This window comes from Trichosurus vulpecula, chromosome 1, assembly GCF_011100635.1.
Source record: "Trichosurus vulpecula isolate mTriVul1 chromosome 1, mTriVul1.pri, whole genome shotgun sequence".
NCBI classification, from domain to species: domain Eukaryota; kingdom Metazoa; phylum Chordata; class Mammalia; order Diprotodontia; family Phalangeridae; genus Trichosurus; species Trichosurus vulpecula.
The window spans coordinates 178,370,122-178,392,071 of NC_050573.1; the positions used below are offsets into that span (position 1 = coordinate 178,370,122).

The window sequence follows — 21,950 nt, forward strand, 5'->3', positions numbered from 1 at the left end:
TCCACCTCTTTGGGGTATCTTAAGGCTTGTTTAGTCTCTGTAGTACTCTTGATAGTTAGACGTGGGAATTGTTATTAGTTAACTGAAGCTCAAAATAAGTTGTTTTTTGTTTCTTTCCAGACATCTCTTCTTAGTCTTCTTAGCATTTGGGGGAGGGGGAGAGTGTTTAGTGGAAGAAATTAGATTTTTTTTTTCAAATCTTCTCAAGAAATATAATGAACTTCTATGAGCATAGCAAGTTGTCAAGTTACTTCAACAGTTCACCTTGCTCATGAGGTTGATGTCTGATTAATTAGACTACAGTGGAAGCAGCGCTGAGCCCAAGGTCTAATGAACATGCATGCACATAATCTAGAAAGGAAACAGTAAATCTGTTAAATAACTGTTAAATAAACAGTTAAATACTGTATGTGCTTGTGGTATATAATTTTCTTTAGAATTATATTTTAAGTTCACATCTAAGGCAATGAAGTATGACCCCATCTTATTTTAAAGTACAGTAACTTAAACTAAATAACTTTTGCATTTCAATCTGGAAGAAGTGATGTCTTCCCCTCTCCTCCCTTTGAAATGTAATATTATCACATCATGTTTGCTTTATGCATCCACAGTTTTTAGAAATTAGTTTGATAATAGAATAATGAAGATAAATATATACATATATGGGAACTTGGTTAGTTTTGTTTTGTGAAGCATTTAATATGAAAGTTGTATTGCTTTTTGTTAATGTGCACACCTTTAAAAGCATATTTTTTCATTACAAAAGGAAGACACAATCATAGCTATGTGCTTAGCACTATAAGTGGCCTTAGATCCAAAAAGACTTTAAGTGTAAGAAGTTCAGTTGTGCTTTATGGTACTCAGTATCAGCAATTCAAAGAATAAACTTGAAAATTTAGGATTTAATTCTTGAGAGTATCTTAGGCACATTCTATTTTTGTAGAACATTAGTATTTCAGAATGTTTGTGGGGAAAGGTAGTATAGAGAGTGCTTTACTCATTCTTGAACACAAAACAAATTAATAAATTTAATGTTTGATATTATGTGGAATGAAATTCCAGAGAGTGGATAGAGGAATTTGAATTGAATTATAGATAAGTATGCCTTAAAGAAATTTAGCTGTCTTCAATTAGAAGTTAACAAATTGTTTTGAATTTTAGGTTACCGATTTGGCTTGACAGCTTCATTTTGAATCCATGGTGTTAAGGATTGTCTTTGGACAAATTGGCATTAAGATAATAACTGTTTTTTATAGTCTTAAGCTATATTCACATAAGAGCTGCATATTATTTTGTGATTTAACTCTTAGTAAGAGCTACAACCTAAGGAAAACCATATAAACCAAACCATTACAGATTCCTTCTTTTTTTCCAGGGTTTGATATGAATGTCAGATGGAGTGTCTTCATCCACAGTTTAGCTATAGGTAACTTCATTTTTCTGGAAATTAATTGAGGAACTAAAAGGAGAAAAAATAGGCCTCTGAACAACCAAAACATATGATCAGTCTTTCAATGGCCTTCAAATCAGAACCCATTTAATCTTTCTTTATGCACAATTTGAACTAACTTTATTATGTAGTTTTCACCAGACCAAAAGATGGACCAGGACAGGGATTGTTTTAGGCTGATATGCCATCAGCAGTATTAGGTGACATGTGATTACTTGTTAGGGAACACTTAGCTTATAGTTTTATAGCTGGGAAGGTCCTCAGAAATCAGCTAATTCAGTCCTCTTGTTTTACAGATAAAGTAACTGAAGTCCAGAGAGGGCAAGTGACTTGCCCAAGGCCACATAAAGAAAGTCACACAGATATGATTCCAGGCAAGATCCTCTTACTCCAAATTCAGTATTTTTCCCTGCAGAACTTTGCAGCTTCATGATTGCAAAAGGCAGAGGTTAGGGCCATTAACTGTAGACAAATAAACTTATAGATTTCAATAGGTTCTGAAAGTACAGGGTGTTCCTAAAGTCTGGACACATAGGCAAAAATGCGTATTTTCAAGAAATGAAATGATTGAAATTTTCAACAATATTTTATTTAATTGGAATATTAGCAAATAACACCTTCAACTTCAAATAACATCATATGATTTCATATTCATATTCCAAGAGTGAATGTGCTAAAATTGATGGCAATGTGGAGTTATTGAGTTACTGCATGGAGTTTACTTGAATCTTGCAAAGCGCATCAACCTTTGCATCACAAATGAGGGAAATCATATTGAAGATGTCATTTGTTAATATTCCAGTTAGATAAAATGTTGAAATTTCATTCATTTCATTTCTTGAAAATACGCATTTTTGCCTATGTGTCCAGACTTTAGGAACACCCTGTATAATTATGCAGTACAATAATCAGTATTTGAAATGACCCTGAGTCATCAAGGAAAGGTAAAATTAGATTTAATATATTCCATTTAAGAAGGCAAACTAGTATATAAAACATTTTTAGAAATATTTTCATCTCAAAAGGTTAGAAAACAAGCTAGCCGAAATTGCTTATTCTGTAAGGATTTGGATTGGGGTTGAAAGGAAGAATTTACTAAGAGCACATATTTATGTACATTCATGCCTATGAGTTGTTAGCATATCTGAAGTGTTTTAAGATGTATTTAGAAAAAAGTAAATTATTTATTGCTTTGTCTCAACACATTTAAAACATCATGAGTTCACATTTATGGAGCACTTTTCTTAAAACAGCTGGTAAGCAGGAAGGCAAGTATTCTGACATTTTTATACAAGAGGAAGCTGAGGTTCAGAGAAGTAAAATGCTCTGACCAAGGCAACACAAATAACAGTTCTAGCATATATTCTGCTCAATCAGTGGTTTCCAAGTTGTGAGTTTGTGTATTCTGTTGAAGCAAGGCAATCCATTCTCTGCAATTTTTTTTTCTCTCAATCACTGGCTATTTATGGTATAATCACTATCATGCAAAGCTGTAAAATTAAAAGGTTGTAGAAGTTGAGAACCATTGGATTCTACTATGTTGAGTATCCTAATTGTATATAACCAAATTGTTTATTTGAAGACTGTTCATAGACTTAGTTCATGTATCAAATACAAATACAGTGGCACTAAAGTTGTACAATATGGAAGCTACAGTATTAAGAAATACTAACTTAAAATATTTACATAGGCACAGGACGAATGATGAAAAAGTATTAAGCACTTACTGCGTGCTAAGCATTGGGGATACAAATAGAAAAGCAAAATAGACACTAGTACTCAGCATAGGTCCACTAAGAACTCTAGTAGTAAGTAATGGAATTGTAGAAATTAATCCAGCATTTTACAGTGCTACTTGAAATTCTTCCTCTTAAAACATCCAAAATAAATCTGGTTAAATTGTAGCTCCCAGGGGTTATCCATTGTATAATTGTAACTCTGCTTTAATAATTCTTTGTTTTAATCTCTAACACAGTAAAAATTATATGCAACTTCAGGTCCTAGGACTGTGATGAACAGTGTCAACTTCATAGTTCAGGGATGACATCAGTTCCTTTGAAAATGGTTCTCATTGTTGTTTGAAAAGAGTAGCTTTCAAATTGAGTTAGGAAAGTTTGTCTGAATCAAATCAATTGTAAATCAAGATACTTTGTTTTTAAAGCAAAGCTTTTAATTTGATATGTCCTAAGTTACAGTTTAACAGGTCTTAAAATTATGATTTTTAAATGTAGTTCAGTAACATTATTTTAGCTGTGACTTTCAAAGGTTATCGATATGTTACTATCTAAGCTGTTAGTGGCATTGCCCACACTGATGAAAAATACAGTTCTTGGAAGTATATTACCAAAAAATGTCATTGGTTATGTTTTGGAATGGTCTGTTAATCAAACAATCTGGTTAATATCTGGACACTAGATGTTCTTAATATGAAATCTCATCCACCAATGCAGATTGTAACTCATCCATATATTCTCATGTTGTTATGATTCATATTCATGTTCTTGAATCAATCCTTCATAGAGAATCTACTCAGCATACTAGAGAACTTCCTTTTGAGTCTTAATATTTTATGAATTCCAAGGCATCACTTGTCTTGTCCATTGGTTCTCTTTCACTCTGTGTAACTAATTCAACTTCTTTTTAGGTCATACATGGCTCTGGTGGATATTTTTATTGTTATTTTGTGTGTACAAATCTTCTTTGGTAGCATGCTACGATTGACTTGTAAACTACCTTGAGTAGTTTCCATATCAGGCAGCTAAGTAGTACAGTAGATAGATTGCTGGACCTAACTTAAGAAAGACCTAAATAGTAATCCAACTCCAGACTAGCTGTGTGACCCTGGGCAAGTCACTTAACCTATGTCTACCTCAGTTTCCTTATTTTTAAAAAGGGGTTTATAATAGCACCTGCCTCCCAAGGCTATTCTATGGATAAAATGAGGTAATATTTGTAAAGCACTTTTAATGCTATCTAAATACTAGTTATTATTTCCATTGACTTTCGGGCGCCTTGCAATTTTGATTCTTCTGAGATTGTAGTGTTTTATCACTAAGTCTACCAAATGTGTGTGTGTGTGTGTGTGTGTGTGTGTGTGTATGTACATATACATCCTCATACACATTTATGTCTACATATATATCTATATATATATATATACATATGTATACACATTGTTAAAAGAGATGAATGCTGGTGGCAGGGAGCAGTTTAGGACCTAAAATTTCGTCTTCATATTTTTTTTTAGTTATGTAGTTAATCAGTTAGCTGCAATTGAACCTCAGTTCCAATTGTTTTTTTTCCTTAATCCCAATAGCATACACAACAGAATGACAAAGTTAGCACCCAAAAACATCTAGACTAGATTGCTTTCCACCTGATATTCAGTTCTCTGCTAAGCCCAGTGTACTTCAAAAATACATCGTAAAGCGATTTTATTGAAAAAAATTTTCAATGAGAAAAAAAATTTATTTTTTCTCCTTCCCACGTATCTCTTTATTGGAAAAAAAGAAAGCAAAAGTCTTTTAACAAATACGTATAGTCAGGCAAAACTAATTCTTGACTGTTTCCAAAAAACCTCCTAGTCTACATCCAGAGTCTATAACTTCTCAGCCAGGAGCTAAGTAGCATGTTTCATCATAAGTCCTCAGGAATGATGATTGGTCATTGTTCACAATTGGTTAAGTGACTTTTCAAAATATGTTTACTGATTGACTCAGAGGTCAGCAAACTAAGTCTAACGACCGAATCTAGGGAAGCTAGTTTTTGTATAACCGTTTGAACTAAGAATGATTTTTACATTTTTGAATACAATAAAACTTTATTTTAAAATGTAAAAAAAAAACATTTTTAGCTTTTTAGGCCTTACAAAAAACAGGCCAAGGCCATAATTTACCGGCTCCTAGGGTAAATCATTAGACTTTCCATTTAACTGCATTTCATAATATTCATTTTTCACCTGTATGTTTTTTCCCAGTATGCAAAATGGCCATTCTTTTTTGTGTGGGCATGGTGTTAATTAAGGAGGTCAAGTCATGTTCCAGGGCTTGATGCAATCAGCACACTGTCCTTTGTAGTCAGAAACAACAAGGGAATCTTACCATCCAAATCTATATGATACACTTCTATAGATTATGCTGGATATCTTTCATGATAATGGCAAACACCCTTCAGTAAGCCTTCCTGTTTGTATGCCTTGTTTTATATCAATAATCAGAAGATTGTTGAACAGTTGTTTCTGTGGATAGCGATAATTTACTGTAATATACTTCAGAAAAGCAGGGTTTCATGAGTTTGGACAGTCTGTTGAACAGCTCAAAAGGCAATCCATCTATAACCTAGGGGATAGTCTTTGAGAATAGCTGCAGCTAAAATATATAGTGTTACTGAACTATGTTAATTTGAAAAATCATAATTTTAAGACCTGTTAAGTTGTAACTTAAAGAAAATCAAACTAGGGACTTTGCTTTAAACTTAAGATACCTTGTTTTAAAACAGAGACTTTCAAATTTCTGATGCATTCAGACTATCTGCCTGAACTATCCAGTTTGACAGCTACTGCTTTAAAGTAACAATAGGAACCATCTTAAAGGTGCCCAGGAGACCTAGAGACTTTACATAGTTTGATTTGTTTTTTTAATCAATAGATTTCAAGCAGAGGGGAATCTTGCATTTTTTATGTTTTTTCAGTTGTGCAGCTTAATATGTGCTTTATTTTAAAGAATATGTGATAGTCTATTTTCTTCTCATGTATTCATTAAGGATACAGTAGGTATGTACATAGATTATTCCATAATGAGTTTATAGAGATGTAAGAGGATATGGGTCAGTAGTTCCTAGTGTAATTGAAAGAACTAGCAGATTGTTGAGACACCGTGAGGGATCCTTAAAGGACAGTAGTTAGTCAGTAAGCACTTATTAAGAGCCTACTATGTACCAGGCCCAGTGTTAAGTACTGGTGATATAAAATGAAGCAAAAGACAGTTCTTGCTCTCAGGAAGCTCTCTGTGTAATGGGGATCACATAGTTTAATGAGTAAAACGTGGAGAATAGGAAAGGTGCTACGGAACTAGAACTAGATAAGGTGATTTTTTTAAAGAGACTGAGGAGCTTGTTCTTGATTTCTGTTAAAATTCTAGAATATATTACTAAAGAGATGGTTTGTTAACATCTAGAAAGAGAAATGAATTGCCAAATGACTCAATAGTCAATACCAGATTAACATCATTTTCTTTTCTTTTTTTTTGACAGAGCTATTAGATTTGTAGACCGGGGACTATCATCATAAACATAGTTTACTTAGATTTGAACAAAGAATTTGACAGTCTTTTTGTGGATAAAATGGAAAGAAATGGTTTAGAAGATGGTACAGATAGGTGAATTCAGGACATGATTAATGACAAGATCAAAAGAATAATTATTAATAGGCCTAATGTCACCCTGGTAGGAGGTCTCTAGTAAGAGTTGTGCAGGGGAAAATCTTGGATCCCATATTGTTCAACACAGTGATTTGATTGAAGGAATAGATGGCATGCTTATCAAATCTGCAAGTGTCATAAAGCTGGTAGATGTATCAGTAATACTTTGAATGACAAAGTTAGCATCCAGAAATCTCTGGACAAGCTTGATTGATGGACTGAAACTACCAAGATTCAGTTTAATGGAGATAAATATAAAGTCAGAAACTTAAGTTGAAAAGAATCTGCTTCTTGAGTACCAGATGGGGAATCATTGCTATGCAGCACTTTCTCTCAAAATGGGCTGTTGTCCAGAATATTAGAGGTCCACTGTACTCTGCTGTGGTCAGACCACATTTGAAGTAGCCATTCATTATTAATAAGCTGAAGATCATTTAAAGAAAAGTGTGAATAGGGGAGATGTGTTTTGAGTTAATTTCCTAGGAGAATTAGTTGAAATATAGGGATGATAAGCGTTAAAAGGTTGTCGTGTGGAAGAGGGATTAGATTTGTTCCTCTTGGCTCCAGAGGGCAAAACTCTGTAGGAGCAATGGGTAGAAGTGGCATGAAGGCAGATTTTGACTGTTGTAGGGAAAAGCTTCATAACTATTGGAGCTGTCCAACAGTGGAATGAGATGCATTGGTCTTTTTACAATTTTATTGAAATTATTTTCATTAGGTTTTTAGATTTGAAGTCTCATCATAATGCCTTTTTAGTTATATAATCAGTCACCTGAAACTGAATCTCAATTCTAGTTGATTTGTAGAAAAATCTCAATAGTGTGCAAAAAGTTTTTGTATATGTTTCTTCAAAATATAAGGACATTATTACCTGGCAGGTCCTGTGTTATGGCTTTATTTCTGTAGTGGTTTAAACTTGAATTCATATTCTTGTATTTAGCTTGGGTTTTGATTGTTTAATTGTTGGATGTGTAAAAATAGTAATTTCAGTGTTTACTATAGGATAAAGCCTACTTCAATAAACCTGACCCATTATAAAAGCAAAAGCAAAAGAAATAGTCCTCATTTAAATACTTCTTGTAGAGATAGTCTCCAACTACAAATCAGGTTCTGGAAATTTTTTTGGTAATTTTGAATTTAGAATTGTTTTTTCTTAGAAAAGCTATATGACAGAAGCTTTTTGAAAAAAAGTATAATATACCTGGAAAGTATGATACTCTACGAATAGTACTGCAGAGTGAATTACTGTATGTATCAATGTTTTGCTTGAGAAAATGCATTTTGTCTTAAAATTTGCCATACCAGAAACATGTCTACCCTTGTTGAAATTATATCAGAGACTTGCCACTTCCTAGCCTGTAGGATCAAGCATCACACCAGCTCCTAGTTATTGGTGATGACATTGAAGGACAGCATGGGGTAAAGAGTAGAAAGAGAAATGGGGACAGGAACTCTAGAGAATCACTGGATAAATTAACAATGTAGGGAAGTGAGAAAGAACACTGGTCTTGCAACCAGGAGAGCTTGAGTTCAAGTTCTAGTCTTAAAACTCAGGAGTTCTGCAACCTTGTGCCTCAGCTTTTTCATCTGTAAAATGAAGATAACTGTCACCCTCATAAGACTTCAAGGAAAAATTACTTGTAAACTTTAAAGAGCTATATAAATGAATTTTCCCCTTTTCTTTTTAAAAAATTGTTTATTTATACACACATATCTGTATTTCTTTTTTCTATATTTGTAAAACCATACTATGTATACTTCTATTTATCAGTTCTTTTTCTGGAGGTTGATAGCATCTTCCTTCCTAGGTCCTTTGTAGTTGATTTGTGTATTTATAATACTCAAATTAAATTAGTTGTTCACAGCGGTTCTTTGAACAGTATTGCTGTCACTGTACAGAGTGTTCTCTTGCTTCTACTCATTATTTCATTTAAGTCTTTTCATGTTTTTCTAAAATCAACCAGCTCCTCATTACTTAGAGTTTTCCTCCTTTAAAAAGACACCTTGTGTGGGTATGTGTGTGGGGAGGGTGGAGTTTGCAGCCTCTTAGTAATAGTAACACCCCCTCTCCTGTTTTATTAATTGAGTGACAATTCACCTTTTTAGCTTTAGAGACTGGTAACTTGGTTTTCTTTTCTTTTTTAAAAAAATAATATTAGCTAATAGCTTAATTATTTTCTTGATTTTAAAAAAACTAGCTCCTACTTTTCATTATTATTATTAGCTTTCATTTTTGTTTTTTACCTTTGATTTTCAAAATTTCTATTTTTGTGTTTATTTGGGGGTATTTAATTTGTTGGTTTTCTAGTTTTTGTAGTTTCATGTCTGTTTATTGATCTACTTTTTTGCCCTTTTACTGATAAACTATGTGTTACGTATTGGTATGCTGTCTCATTGTTGCCATTACCTTTAATGAAATTATTTATTATTTCTATGATTTGTTCTTTGGATAACTCATTCTTTAAAGTTATTTAGTCTCCAATTAATTTTTATTCTTTGCTTCAAGACCCTTTACCAAAAGCAATTTTAATATATTTTGTTCAGTAAAAACATGCATTTAATATTTCTCCTGTTCTGATTTTTTGTGAGTTTTTTAATGCCCTTATACGTGGTCAATTTTTGGTAAAGGTATGATATACAATTTGGAAATAGGCATATTCCTCTTAATTTAATATTCTCCAAAGATCTATCAGATCTAACTTTTCTAAAATTCTGTTTGGAGCCTTCATTTCTTTTTTGTTTATCTTTTGGATAGATTCATCTAGGATTCATAGTAGTGAATTGAGGTCCTCTACTGTTACAGTTTTATTGTTTCTCTCTGTAATTAATTTAACTTTTCCTTCAATAATTTATCAATAATTAATAATTTATATTTATTTATATAAATAATATATATTTATAATTTATATATAATAATAATAATTTAATAATGCTATACCATTTGGCATATATGTTTAGTGTTGCTATTCATTGTCTACCAGCCCTTCTTAAACTGTGGGTCAGGACCCCAAATGGGGTCTTAAATTGTGTGGTTGTGACGCACAGTTTTAAGAAGTGCTGAAGGGGTCACAAGTGGAAAAAATTTAAGAAGCCATGGTCTATGGTTATGGTTCCTTTTAACAAAATAATAGTTTTCCTATTTATCTCTTATAAGTGAGTCTATTTTTGCTGTTGCTTTGTCTGAAATCATGATTGTTGCCCCTGCCTTTTCTGTTTCAGCTGAAGTATAATAGATTCTGCCCTACGCTCCTATCTCAACCCTGTTGATTTTTCTGTTTCAAGAGTGTTCCTTGTAAACCACATATTGTTAGATTCTGGTTTCTAATCTATTCTGCTGTCGTCTTCCTTTTTATGAATGAGTTTATCCCATTTACACTCACAGTTATGATTGCTAATTGTGTATTTCCCAGAATCCTATTTTCTTATACTTTCCCAACCTCCTTCTTTAAGAGTTTTTTTTCTTATTACTAATCCCTCCCATGATCTAGTTCAGTCTACCCCTGCCTCTTCTCTTTCTCTTAACTGCCTTCCTCCCTCTTTCCTTGTTGGGTGAGATGTATTTCTGTACCCAGCTAATTCTGTGTGTATGTGTGTGTAGTCCTTCCTTTGACCAGTTCAAATGAGATTCAAGTGTTACCCTCTCCCTCCCACCTTCTTGTATGGATTTTTATTTTTGTACCTCATGTTTGTGAAATAATTTCCCCCTCTCCCTTCCCTTCCCTCTGGGAGTATTCTTCTTCACCACCTTTTCCATTCTTTTTTTTGCAAGTTCATGAAAATAAAACAGTCACTCCTAGGCCCTCTGTCAAATGAGACTCCCTCTATGACCTCTGATGATGATAGACTTCTGAGGGGCTAGATGTATCATCTCCCTGTATAAGCATGCAAACAATTTAACTTTGTTTAGTCCGTTATAATTGCTCTCTCATATTTACCACTTTATATTTTTCTTAACTCCTGTGTTTGTTACATTTTCTATTTAGCTCTGGTCTTTTCCTTAGGAATACTCAGAAATCCATTTCTGAGGAAAGAGAAGTTTATTTTGTTAAAGGTTCAATTTTCTCCTACAGGATTATACAAATTTTTGCTGGGTAAATTATTTCTGGTTGTTAAGCATTTATACTTTGCCTTCCGGAATGTTGTATTCCATGCTCTCTGCTTCTTTATGGTGAGTGCTAAATTATGTGTATCCTCTCTGTGTCTCTTCAGTAATTGACTTTCTGGATGCTTAGAATATTTTTTATCTGGATTTTGGCTATAATGTTAATATGGAATTTTCACTTGGAGATTTCTTTCAGTAGGAAGTCAGTGGATTCTTTCTATTTCCACTTGGTCCTCTGGGTAGGTCTGGGAAGTTTTCTTTTATGGATTCTTGAAATATTAAGTTTAAGACTTTTTTTTGGTCATGGTTTTCAGGAATTCCAGTGATTCTTAAATTACCTCCCATTGATCTATTTTCTTGGTCAGTTATTTTTGCTATGAGATAGCTCACGTTTTCTTTTCTTTTTTCAGTCTCTTGACTTTGTTTTAATATTTCTTGATGTCTTGTGGAGTCATTGGCCTCTATTTGGTCTTATCTAATATTCAGAGTTCTGTTTTCTTGGGTAAGGTCTTGTTATAAGCTGTTAATTCTCCTTTCATATCTTTCTTCCCCAGTTCTCATATTTTATCCCGTTTTTCCTCTACTTCCTTTGTTTAATAATTTTAAGCTGTTTTTAAAATTTCCAAGAATTTTGGTTGGACTTTTGGCATTTTTCTTTGAGACCTTGTCATCATTTTGCTTTGTAATCATTTTCTTCTTGGTTTGTTTCTTGAACTTCCCTATCACCATAAAAACTGTTAATGAGAGATTTTTTGTTTATTTGTTTGCTCATTCTTCTAGCCCAGTGCTTAAACTTTTTCTACTCTTGACCTCTTCAGCACTTCTTGACTTTGGAGCTTTCTGTTAATTTAGGGCTCTGTACACTTTTGGGGAGAGTGTCTGGTCTGGACTTTGGCCCTTTTATCTCCTGTGCTATTTTCACAGCTCAGGCTGCAAGCTGTCAGAGCTCCTGGAGTGATGTAATAGGGATAAAGTCTGCTTGCTGTCTTCATGGTCTAAGTTCTACAAATTCTTGATTCAGGTCTGGGTCTGTCAGCTTCCCCCAGTTAGATATTTTAGTAGACTGCTGCTGAACTTAGCAACTGTAGAGCCAGAGAGGCTTCGAAGGTTCAGAGTGACTGAACTGCAGTCTCCCCTTTGATCTGAGACTCCAACTCTGGTTATTCCACTATAGGCTTCTACACCTGGGCTGGAGGCTAGAACTAAGTCCCTGATTTGCTCCTGGGATTAGAGCCACACAACTTCTGTTTGCTTCTGAACTTGTTTCTTGATCAGTACATGGACCGGGTTCACTAGTGATCCTTTCTGCTGCCCTTTTTTGCAGACTGCCCCCCTCCACCCTGCTCAGTCCAACCAGCTACTAAGGTGCCAGATTTTCCCTGTACCTACCTGTTCTCTGTGATTCTCTGTACCTACCCTGTGATTGTTCAGGTATTTCTGGTGATCTTTTCCTGTCAACGTGCTCCTCTTCTTGGTGCACATCTTTAGCTCTCTTTAAGTTCCTAGGCACAGGCTCACATTTTCCTGGCCAGACCCCATCCTTGGTGTCTACAGATCTATCTGTCTGTCTCCTAAAGCCTCTGTGGTCCAACAAAGACTCACTATAGCTTTTTGGAGACTTTCCTAGACAGAAATGGGTCTGATATTTCTTCTAGTTATTTGTAGAAGTTTGGTGGGGTAGCTGTACTTCTTTGACTCTTACTTGACCATATTAACTCTGCCTCCCCTTGTCACTCTCTGTAGAAAAGAATAGTGTCTCTCCTACCTTTTTGTCACAGAACTAAGCATAAAAATCTTGTTAACTTTTAAAAGCCATTTTATTTCCTGTGGACAGCTATAGGTTTGTTACTGGCAACTTTATAGAACACAACTAGTAAATGATGAGAACTGATTGTATTCATAGTGGCAAATGACATCTTTGTTATACTTATATGGTTTCATTTGATCCTAAAAACTCTAAGGTAAATACTACAGTATAATAGTTATGTAGCCTATATGCTGCACTAGTATTCACAAACTATTAACAGAGCCAAGGGATGACCTCAGTTGAAAGAAACTAACAGGGATTACACAGAATGAGATAGCATGGATGGGCTATGAATTCCATCTTTATAAGTATCCACTGTTGCTATAACAGAAAAAGCAAAGAGGAGATAGAGTCAAGATGACCAAGATATAACTAATATATCATTGTCTTAAAAAGAGGCATTCTTCATTAACAGCCTTTTCTGTGTGGATTGTTTCATTGAACTCTTGAGTGATCGCATGTTTCATTTAGAAGAATTTGTAGTATTCTAGGATACAATGCTATCCATAAATGGGGACATCTAGAAGACCTCACCATCTGTAGGTAAGTCCTCTTTCATTTAGATTTTGCACTAGCCACAGTAACAGCAGCCATCAGAAATTGGGACAGTGATTCAAGCCCTACACTTTAGACTCAAGAGGGTAGACTTCATAGAATTTCTGATTCTCCCCACCCTCCCAAACTACTGTTCCCCATTCACATAAGAATACTGTTATTTAATTACTTTGTATATATATTGTATTAACTTTACATTTATGTATTTGTGTTTATTAAATGTATTTATGTCCCCCATTAGAATGTAAGCTCATTGTGAATAGAGACTATTTTAGTTTTATCTCCAGAACCTAGCAGTGTTTATTAGCATGTAGTAGCTTATAAAATACTTGTTGATTAATTGATTGAACTGCATCTTAAAGGAAGAGAGGGACTCTGTTAGTTAGGGATTAGGAAGGAACCCATTCTAGTCAAGGGTGACAGCCAGTACTGAGGCACATAGATAGGAAATGAAATGCCATGTGTGAGTAGAAGGCCATTTTAGCTAGTTTGAAAATGGGGAACAATGTTTACTGAAGCTGGAAAGATAGGTTGGAGCCAGATGCTATAGGATTTTAAAAGCTAAACACAGGAATTTATATTTTATCCAAGAGGCAATAAAAAGCCTCAGAAGTTGTTTGAATAAAGGAGTTACATGGTCAGATCTGAGTTTAAGGAAAAGTGCTTTGGTAGGATTGTATAAAATAGATTGAAATGGTGAGAGGTTTGAGGCAGAGACCAAGTAGGAGGCTGTTATAATAATCTAGGTTAAAGGTGATGAGAGTCAGAACCAAAGTATTAGTTGTGAGTGGAGAGCAAGGTTGGGATGTAAGAAATGTGGAGGTTGAAAAAGCAAGATTTGGCAACTCACTGGATATGTAGGTTGGGGAGATTGAGGAATTGAAGATAATTCTGAGCTTATGAACCTGGGGGAGTGGAAGGATCTTGGTATCTTTAGCAGAAATTAGAGATTTTGGAAGAGAGGGAAGGTTTTTGAGAAAAGATAGTTAAGCTTTGTATATGTTGAGTTAAAGATGTCTCTGGTATATCTGCTTTAAAATATCCAATAGACAGTTGACAATGTGGAACTGAAAGTCAGGGAAGAGTGGAGTTTTATGTATGTGTGTGTGTGTGTGTGTGTGTGTGTGTGTGTGTGTGTATGTGTGTGTGTGTATATAGACAGAGAGAGAGAGAGTAGTAACATATGTATACACACACATGTATATATGTGTGTGCATATATATGTCATCCTCATAGAGATAGTTAAGCCCTTGGGATCTGATGAGGTTACTGAGAGCAAGCGTGGAGAAAGAAGGGAATAGAACCTAAATAGACCTTTGGGGAACACGTACAGTTAAGGGATGTGAGAGGGATTATGGGTCAGTAAAAGTCACTGAGAAGGAGCAGCCAGACAGAAAAGAAGAGAAATAGAAGAGGATAATACTGCAAAAACTCAAGAGAGGAGAGAACATCTAAGAGGAAGAGAATAGAGAGCAGTGTCAAATGCTAATAGGTTTAGAGCAGATAGATTTAAAAGGATGAAGGTTGAGAAAAGATTTTGTATTGAAGAAATCATTGATAATTTTGAAGAGAGCAGTTTCAGTTCAGTGATTAAGTCAAAAGCCACATTACAAAGGTTTGAAGAGTAAGAGGATAAGTGGAGGTTGCATGTATGGACAACTTTTTCAAGTAGTTTTTAAAAGTGAGGAGATGGAGCGTGGTAACTTGAGGTGATGCGGGAATCTAGTGAAGATTTTTTTCAGGATAGGGTAGACTTGAACATGTTTGAAGGCAGTAGGGGAGGAACCTTTTTATAAAAAGAAGCTAAAGATTTGAAAGTGGGGATAATTGACTTTGTAATTTTCTGGAGATGATTGAAGGGTTTGGATCAAGTGCAGATATTGAGGGGTTGGTATTTGCAAGCAAGTCTCTCTGTGAGAGAGTGAGAGAAAGGAGAGGTGTGTGAGCTATGAGATCAAGGAGTTTTGTGATAAAGAGAAGGGGAGAAGTAGGATCTCATGTTTTATGACCTCAGTTAAGATACAAGTTCTTCAACTGAGAAGGGGAAGCAAAGTAGGTGGGCTTTGTGAAGGAAAAGGTTTGAAATAGCTTCTATGGGGAATGAGATAGAGAATCACTTAAGGAGGAATGAAAATTCTTCCTCCTTGCACTGAGAGCCTAGTTGAGGACGAATAAAGTGACTTTGTCTAGGAGCTAGGTGGCACAGTGGATGGAGAATGTGACCTTGGAATCAGGGTGTGTCTTCCTGAGTTCAGGTATGGCCTCAGATACTTATTAGCTGTCACATTGTCCAAATTGCTTAATCCGATTTGCCTCAGTTTCCTTATCTGTAAAATTAGTTGGAGAAGAAAATGGCAAACCACTCCAATATCGTTGTCAAGAAACCCGCAAATGAGGTCATGAAGAGTTGGACACAAATGAACAACATGAACAACGTGCAACAACAATGTGAATTTGTAATGTAACCAGTCAGCACTGTTGTATGACTTCTTCCAACTCCAGTAGCTCTTGAGTAGGAATAGAGGAGGCATATGGTAGAAGTAAGTCAGGGCTGAAGCTTGGCAAGAGATGAGCAATGAATAGCACAAGAGGGCAAGGCATACAAAAACAGAGAATATTGTAGAGTTGAGTTGTCTAACTATTGAGGTGAGATTGGAGATGGATGAGAATGAAGTCCAAGCAGTGGTAGTGTTTGGAGAAAGTACTAAGAGGTGGAGAGATTAGAGGTCTTGGTGAGGGTAAAGAATAGATTTAAGTGGGATGAAGCAGTTAGATTGATAAGAATTTATGTTTATAAGGAGAATATCAGACTTTCCGGAAGTGGAATATTTATGGGTAATAAATATTTGAACATCTTTGTGTGGCTGAGTAAAGTGAAGAAGTAAGTCATGGCATTTAAGTAGACTGATTAATTGAGAGATTAAGGAGCTTGAAGGAACATCAAAATGGATATTAAAGCTCCTCTAGTATAAGAGCAAGCGTTGAGGAGGGGAAGGTATTTCCTGGTTCTAACCTAGAAAAAGAAAGGAGAATGACCTAGGGAACTACGCAGTTACCATAGTTTGGACTGAGTGGGCTTTAAAAGATCAGTGGTTCCCATGTGAAGGAAGTGAAAGGAGAGTCTGGAAGTTACAAGTATTCTGACTCCTCTTCCAGGGGCTGTGAGAGATGGTATGGCCAATACTAGAGTAAGAATACAGAGGGGAAAAAAGTGAAAAAAATCCCCACTCCCAAGGAGCTTATGTTCTAACAGGGAGAGACAACATGTACATGCAGAAGTATCTGTTGGTAAATATATGTAGAATAAATATATGGTAGTTAGAGAGGGGTCTGCCAGTTGTGAGGATGAGGAAGAGCCTCATTTGGAAACTGGTGATTAAGATGAGCCTTGATGAATGTAAGGGATTTTGAGATGCAGGTGAGGGGGAAGCGCATTGCAAGCATGAGATATAGCCAGTACAAAAGATGGGAGATAGTGCTATCTGTGTGATAATGCTGTCTACAAAAGGAAAGCAAGAAGGACCATTATGTTGGACTCTAGCATTTGGGAAAGGGGATGTGTGATGAGGCTAGAAAGATAAGCTGTGAAGGGCTTTTAAAAGGTAAACAGGTGTTTATAGTTGATCCTAGTATTTTTTTCATAAAGTCCCTCCAAGAAACAAGAAACCCCCTGGCCAGGTACCTTTTGATCTCCCTGCCTCCTTTCCTGCCTCTTTTTGTTTGCTTTTTACTCCTTTAGATTGTAAATTTCTTGAATGTTCTTGTTTGTTGGAGTTGAAACCAGGCAGTGTTGCAAATGCAGAGCAGAGTGATCCAAAAAATTCAGTTTTTGTACTCTATAAAGGAAGGCTTTGGGAGGAATTTGGTACTCCACCCTCTAGCCTTCCAATTAAAGGAGAGAGGAGGCTTTGGGAGTGATGTCAAGGCTTGAGTTAGCAGCATGGGGATGAGATTTTTGTTGTTTTTCTTCAGTCATGTCCTACCCTTTGTGACGCCATTTGGGTGTTTTGTTTGTTTGGCAAAGATACCAGACTGGTTTGCCATTTCCTTCTCCAGATCATTTTACAGATGAGGAAACTGAGGCAAACAGGGTTAAGTGAGTTGCTCAGGGTCACACAGCTAGTAAGTGTCTAAGGCCAGATTTGAACTCAGGAAGATTAGATTTCCTGACTCCAGCCCCTGTATTCTATCCACAGTACTACCTAGCTGCCTTTTGTGATGAGATTAAAGGAGAGGGTGGGGCATCTTATTAGGTGAAGTTGAAACCAGGCATAATAGCAGATGTAGAGTCCCATGAAGTGGTCACATTATTTGAATTTTCACTATTTTGAAATCACAGCGATATATTAAAATATGTTAATGGTTTCAACTCAATGAAAATATACAATGAAAAGTTTTAAAATAATTATTTAAAAAATTCTTTTAACATAGTATAATGACAAGTTGACAAAATAATGGAGTAGTTATGGAAAGCAAAATTGAAAAAAAGATTATTCAATATCAAATACTAAAATAGTTTTAAACTACTCAACAGTTTGTATTGTTTAAAATATTTTATCAACCATCATAGAGTGACCTGCCTTCTCTTTCTTTAAATCTTCATAAATTTGCTGGTTGGTAAACACATCTTGGCAAAATTGTATGCTCACATTCTCACACAAAACTAGTGTAGTTGTATGACATGGAGCATTATCTAAAATTATTAATTCTTTAAACAAGATAAAATCACAACAATATCATAAAGACAAACAGCTTGAAAGACTTAGAAACTCAGATCAACATAATCCCCAACCACAATTGCAAAGGACTCATGATGAAACATGCTACCTTCCTCCTGATAGAGAGGGAATGGAGTCAAAGTGAATATCAAGACAGCTTTTTTTTTTGAATGTGACCATTGCAGGAAGTTATTTTGCTTGGCCATACATGTTTACAGCCGGGGTTTTGTTTTTCTTACTTTCTCAATAGGCCTGGGGGATGGAGAGGAAAGTTTAGGAGGGGGAAAAAAGGGCTGGTCTTTCTTTGAAAAAAAAAAAAAGAAAGAAAATTTTAAATATTATGTAGGTTCCTAAAGCTAGATACACAATATATGAAGGTAATCTGAAAGGGGGAAGCATTAGCAGCTGGAGGTACCAAGAAGGATGAAATGATCTAAGTCTTAAAGGAAACCAGGGAAACCAAGAGGCACAGGTGAGGGTTCAGGTACTGGGGACACCCCCTGAAAAAGGGACTGAGATGAAGTGTCATATTTGAGGAACTGAAAAGTAGGCCAGGGTAACAGTAGGCAATCTGTGACAAGAGCATCTTCCTTTTCTGAATGCTCCTTTAATAACACATTCTAGAATTTTTTCAGGACTCAATGTCAAGTTTACTGGCCTATAGTTTGAAGAACCTACACTCTTCCCCTTTTGAAAAGAGTGACATTTGTCCATATGAAGCCCAGGATGTTGAGCAAGAGCAAAGAACCTGAAATATAAAGAACAGCCAGATCAATAACAAGTGGGGGTGGACCTTATTTTTTTTGCCACAGTGTTCTGCTGGCGACAACATAAAATATATGCTAAGAAAAACTGATGTTTATTCTCTCAAAGGACCGATTGTAACTGGAGACTCCATTTCCGAAGAAGGACTTAATGTCATGTAAATCATCTATGGCAGTGTCATAAAAGCAAAGCTATAAATATCTCTGTGATCAATTAAAATTGTTTTTTTAAAACACAATGAATTATTTAAAATCAACAAATGATTATACAGTTTACCTCAACATACCATGTTAAATGATCTCCACTTCAAAAAGAACATTATGCAAAAGGCATAAGTAGAAGTATGTAATTAAGGAATAATATAAAGAAGTGGTAAGGACCTGTAAGAATAAAGTCCCAAGTGATGATAGGATTAGAGATTTAAAATTAGAAAGGAACATAGAAGTAGTCTAGTCCAGCCCTCTCATTGTACAGATGAGGAAGACAGGCCCAGAGAGTTTAAATGACTTGCCCAAAGTCACACAGGTTGTAGAGGTAAGAACAAAGCTGGGCTTGAGGAAAATAAGACAAAAAACATTTAAAAAGCTTTCTTCCACTGAAGATGTGAGACAAAGAATGAGCCCACTTTACTGTTTGTGGCAGATGGTGCAATGTTAACAGATGACAGAGAAAGCAGAACCACACAAATGGTGTTTTGCTCTCTATTACCTAGAAATATGATTTTCAGGCTTGGAATGATAGAATAAACATGGTTAAGAAGGAACTGGAATGGAAGGAACAATGACCAACTACATTGGTACTTTGAAGGATTCTGGATTTTATTGGCATAAGTATTCTTCTCCACACTCTTTTATCCTTTGTAAATTATACTTGTGTCCATGTTTTTCCATAAACCATCCGCAGAAGAGGCTTTGTATTATAAGACTTTTTCTATCTCTTTTAGCATCTAAAGGTTATCAATATACAATAAAGCTATCCATTTCTAGTCTGTTATTCTTACTGTATGCCCAACCCATCTCCTTTACTGGTCCTGAATAAAAGATCTTGATAATGCATGTGAAGTGGCAGCAAATTAGTCTTTGTCATTAGCATATTAAAACCCATTTGTATCCACCATGCATCTTTCTGCTACGATTTTTGTTGCTTTTAATTTTGATTTTCTGAGATCATGATGTTCTATGATTTGCAGTCACATAGCATCGATGGGAGAACATTGATGTTAAAGAAATGAACTGTTCCCAGCAATGCGCAGTTAGAGATTATTGAAAAGTACTATGCAGATTCCTCAGTGAGAACCAGTCTGATGTCTTCCTAATTTCTTCCTAATTATCAGTTCTGGATCAAGCTTATTGTTATCTTTGTTGTCCAAGATATATATGTTGATAGACTATTTTGGTAGGCTGCCCCAGAAAGTACCTAGACTTAAATTTTCTTCCTTTTTTTTTTTTTCGAAGAAAGAGCAACCTTTTCTTCACTCTTCCAAACCTCTTTCCCTCTATCGCCCAGGCTTATTGAGAAAGCAGGGGGAAAAAACCTCTGCTACATGCATGTATAGCCAAGCAAAATAAAGTCATGTATTAACCACATCCAAAAGAATGTTGTCTGAGTCCATCACCTCTCTATCAGGAGATGAGTAGCATGTTTTATCATGGGTCCTTTGGAATTGTGGTTGGCAATTGTGTTGATCTGAGTTCCTAAGGCTTTTACAGTTGTTTGTCTTTATGATATTGTTGTTATTATATAAATTGTTCTCCTGGATCTGATTACTTCACTCTGCCTCAGCTCATGCAAGTCTTCCCAGGCTTCTGTGAAATATATCCCCTTCATCATTTCTAACAACATAATAGTATTCCATCACATTCATATACCATAGCTTGCTTAAGCCATTCCCTGATGGATGTACACTTCCTCAGTTTCCCATTCTTTACCACTGCAAATAGAGCTGTTTTAAGTATTTTTGTACATATAACCTTTCTTTGACCTCTTTTGGGGTGTAGACCTAGTAGTGGTATTTGTTGGGTCAAAGAGTATACGTAGTTTGATAACTTTTGGGGTATAGTTCCAAATTGCTTCACAGAATGGCTGGAGTAGTTCATAACTCTACCAATAGTGCATTAATGACCTGTTTTCCCCTTAGCACCTTCAGCATTTGTCATTTTCCTTTCTTTTGTTGTCAGCTTTGCCAATATGGTGAGTTTAAAGTGGTACCATAGTTTTTTAAAATTTATATTTCTATAATTATTAGTGATTTAGAGCATTTTTCATGACTTGGTCGTTTGTATTTCTTTCTTTGAAACTCATAACTTTGAAATTCATAACTTTGACCATTTGTCAGTTGAGGAATATACCTAGATACTTACATGTTTCCTCCTCTATTAGAATGTATACTCCTTGAGAGTAGGCACTGTGGGATTTTTTGTTTTTGTTTTTGTTCATCTCTCCAATACTTACCACATGGTAAGCATTAAATAAATGCTTGTTGATTTGACTATATTATTGATGTAGCCTCTACTATCATATTATTATATTGATTATAGTATTACAGTTGGACTCTGTGCCTCACTTCTTTTCCCTCTTCAAGGTTTCTTCTACATAGCTGCCAAACTGATTTTCTTAAATCACAAATATGACTCTCAGTATATTTCACATTATTTCTGTGTACATCATAGCCCAGTCAAACTGGCCTTCTTGCTGTTCTTTGTAGGTTGTACTACACATCCTACCTCGATTGCCTTTTCACCCCTTCTCCTTCATGCTTGGAATGTATTCCTTCCTCTCCAATTTCTCTCATTATCCTAAGTTTCCTTCAATACTTAATTCAAGGTTCAGTTTCTACATGAGGTCCAGTTCTCTTGTTTTGCAGAAGAGGAAACTGAGGCCACAAAAGGTTGTGACTTGCTAGTTATCACACAGGTAATAAGTAGTAGGGCTAGAATTTGAGTGTAGGTCTTCCAGTTCCATTTCTCTGACTTACAGCATGCTTCCTACCTTTCCTAACTAAGGTTAATGATAGCATTTTTATATGTAATTCTTAAAGAAATAATAAAGGACAAAACAGACAGTTTTATTACATAACTTTTTAAAAATGCGTGAAGACAATCAGTGAAGACTGAATAAAAATAATCTGTGCAGTTAG

General features: G+C 35.4%; 1 protein-coding gene across 1 annotated transcript in view; it reads left to right on the plus strand.

Annotated features, from left to right (window-relative positions):
• Positions 1-21,950, plus strand: part of TMEM170B (transmembrane protein 170B) — a 30,528-nt gene that overhangs the window by 1,141 nt on the left and 7,437 nt on the right. The window lies entirely within an intron of this gene.